Source organism: Brassica oleracea, chromosome C2 (assembly GCF_000695525.1).
Source record: "Brassica oleracea var. oleracea cultivar TO1000 chromosome C2, BOL, whole genome shotgun sequence".
NCBI classification, from domain to species: Eukaryota; Viridiplantae; Streptophyta; class Magnoliopsida; order Brassicales; family Brassicaceae; genus Brassica; species Brassica oleracea.
Genome location: NC_027749.1, coordinates 42,485,863 through 42,489,665, shown reverse-complemented (window position 1 = coordinate 42,489,665; position 3,803 = coordinate 42,485,863).

Sequence of the window (3,803 nt, the reverse complement as noted above, 5' to 3'; positions counted from 1 at the left end):
AAAGAGAGATTATCAGCCTCCAATCTTACAAAAGTACTTAACTTAGGTTTAAAAAGTGTAAAAACATCAAAACAAATGACCAAAAGGCCCCTGAAATAACATAAAAATCGTCCAAGCAAAACACGCGGAGTGACCTAGCATAGTCGCTCCAGGAAGTCGCTCCAGGAGGTCACTCCCGACGCGTTTCTTTGTGTCTCGACCCGTCAAAACGCGAGTGACTTGAGCTGGTAGCTCTGGCTGGGAGTGACTTGAGCTAGTCGCTCTGGCTGGGAGCGACCTCGGTAGGTCGCTCTGAGAGGTCACTCTGCGATGCTCGACTAGGATGGGTATGCCTCTAGTAAATTGATCATAACTCCTTCATTACATCTCCAAATGACTTGAAACCACTTCCATTAGAAAGCTAACTCAATTTTCTGTGTCTCCACAAAATCTTAGCAATAGTAAATTTCTCTAAAGGCTCCATCCATGCTCATCTTTCACCTCTTTTTGGATCACAATGCTCCCAAACATCTCAAATCACTCCATGGCACACTCCAACACCTAATAAGGACAATGAATGCAAAATGCAACCTAGACATGGCTAAATCCTAATCTATTTGATGAAAATGCTCATGGATGAATGGATAAAACAATGTAAATATGCAAGATATCAACCGCCTTAAAGCCATTCTCCCTGAGATCATCTCGGAGACACAGGGTGCTTTCGTTTCAGGACGGCAGATCTCAGATAACATCATTATTGCCCATGAGATGGTACACGGCCTCCGGACAGTAGATAAGGTTGCAGAAGGATGGATGGCAATAAAAACTGATATGTCCAAAGCATATGATCGTGTGGAATGGAATTTTGTGGAAGTGCTGTTGGAGAAAATGGGCTTCGATCATGTTTGGATCAGATGGGTGATGGCGTGTATCTGCTCTGTCTCTTTCTCGGTCTTGCTGAATGGTAACTCTCATGTGTTTATTAAGCCAGAAAGAGGACTTCACCAAGGGGATCCATTGTCCCCGTTTCTATTTATTCTTTGTGCTGAAGCTCTTGTAAGCTACCTTAACTCTTCCGAAGAAGCTGGACGTCTTCATGGCATCAAACTGAATGACTCGTGCCCATCTATTCATCATCTTCTGTTCGCAGATGACAGCCTCCTGCTGTGCAAAGCAAACTCAGAGGAAGCAACAGAGATAATTTCGTGTCTCAAGCTCTACGGGGAAGCATCAGGCCAGATTGTAAATCGCTTGATATCGTCTGTGATGTTTGGCACTAAGGTTCCAGATCCACTGAAAATAGAGGTTAAAGTGATTTTGGGCATTGATCAGGAAGGGGGTGAAGGTTCATACCTAGGTCTTCCAGAATGCTTCAGTGGCTCAAAGGTCAAGCTTTTGAGTTTCATTAAGGAAAAGCTTCAAGGTCGGCTAAAAGGCTGGTTTGCGAAATCTCTTTCACATGGAGGATCTATTTAGCCTGGTTTGCGAAATCTCTTTCACATGGAGGCAAATAGATCTTGTTGAAATCTGTTAGGTTAGCACTTCCGGTATACGCCATGTCTTGTTATAAACTCCCAAAAGAAGTGTGTGCCAAGCTTACTAGTGATATGATTGAGTTTTGGTGGAGCAGTGGGAATAATAGGAAAAAGATTCCATGGATAGCTTGGCAGAAACTTTGTAAAGATAAGGAGTTAGGTGGCTTGGGTTTCAAGGACATAGAAAAGTTTAATCAATCTTTGCTCGCAAAACAGGCTTGGAGGATTTGGAGTTCGCTTGATACACTCCTTCCCCGTCTCCTGCGGCACCGGTACTTCAACCGATCCTCTTTCCTAGATTGCTGTGTGGGAGCGAGACCTTCTTATGCCTGGCGCAGTGTGTTACATGGGAGGGATCTTTTTAAGAAAGGTTTATTAAAAGTTGTTGGAAATGGTGATGATACAAGAGTCTGGTTGGACAATTGGCTATTAGCACCGGTCCCTTGCCCGCCACGATATAACCAAGACGCCTTTGTAGATCTCACTCTTACGGTAGCAGACCTCATTGACGTACGCACAGGCTTGTGGAACCGAGAACTTGTACGTCAAGTAATTGCTGAAGAGGATGTGGCCCATGTGCTTAATACTCAGCTGCATCCTACCCGTACTGATGAGCTGGTATGGGGTCTATCGAAGAGCAGAAAATACGATTCTAAGAGTGGTTATAAATTGCTGGAATCTCTCGTGGATCTTGACTCCCATCAAACTCCGCAACCTCCACTTGAAAAGAAACTTTGGAGTAATTTGTGGAAAATCAAAGCACCCCCGAAGTTAAAGCATTTCCTTTGGAGGGTGAATTCTGGAGCTTTGGCGGTTAAGGGTCAGCTCATGACAAGGGGTATTCATCTGGATCCAACGTGTTCGGTTTGTGGCCAAGGTTCAGAAACTATATGCCATGTGCTGCTTCACTGTAAAGCAGCGAAAGATGTTTGGGATCAATCGAACGTTCCTCTCCCCCCGGCGGGTTGGTCTCAAAACTCTATCTTTCTTAATCTCCATTACCTCCTCTCTGGCAGTAAAAACAAATCTGTAAGCTCATGTGTTCGCCAGTCTTTTCCTTGGATTTTATGGCATGTGTGGAAAGCTAGGAACATGTTTTGCTATGAGCGTATTACTACAGAGCCTTCTGTTGTCATTAGAAGAGCTATGGAGGATGCAGTGGTCTGGCTTAACCTCCATGACGTGGGGTCGACGGTATGGGAAAAACTTCCTACTTCATATGTCAAATGTAACGTGGGTTCATCATGGGATGAGAATTTAAAGATTGGTGGAGCATCATGGATCGTTCGTGATGCAAAGGATTACCACTATACCACAGTAGAAGGTCCTTTTCTCACGTGGGATCACATACGCAAGCTACTCTAATGGCCATTTCGTTGGCAGCAGAAGCCATGAGAGACCTCAAGATTATGAAAGTAATTTTTGAAGTCTCCTCACTAGAAGCTTGTCAAGCTCTTGACTACGCTCTCTGTTTCCTAGGAGATGCCATATCTTGCCAGCGTGCTCTTGTTGCACTTCACTCAGTGGCGGATGGTCGTCTGAATCTGATCGCAGTTCGAGGTAACAACATTGCCAATTTGATTGCAGAGAGTGTTACAAGGGACAAAAGATACTCGTCGTATGTTGCTCATCAAGGTCCTGGTTGGCTGTCATCTCAAATCTACAAGGAAGCAACAGGATGCTAAGTTGTTGTGCAATGGAATGCTCTGTCTAAAGCCTTCCTTGTCTTATCTCGCTTTGTTTTATTTTTCCTCCTATTGGAGTTGATTTATCACCTATTGGTGCCTTATGTTTTATTTCCCCAAGTTGTTTGACTTGAACTCATCTACAATGATTTTACCAATGAAAAAAAAAAAACCAAAGAACCATGTTTATGATTGGAGAGGCGTATTACCAAGAAATAAGTAAGTATCTTAACAATCTCTTAGCGGTGATTAACTTCTGACTCTCCCATAAGCTACGTCATATATCAACTTATATCATTATTTTTGAAAAATCGATAAATATTTTGATCACTCTTATCAGGGATAAATAAAAATTATAGGATGTCGATGTGGCGAAATGGAAAATAGTGGTAGGTCACCACACAATCAAGAGTGTGGGTCACCGTGGTGCTAGAGAGCATCTCCAAAAAAAAACTCTATTTTGAAGTTACCAAAACTCTATATTTGAAGTTTCAACTAGGTGTCTTTCTGCACCATGTGCAATAAAAAAACTTAAAATATTTTTTGACAGATAAATATAAATTATATTTAAAATAAAATTTTATTAATATTTTAAATTTCA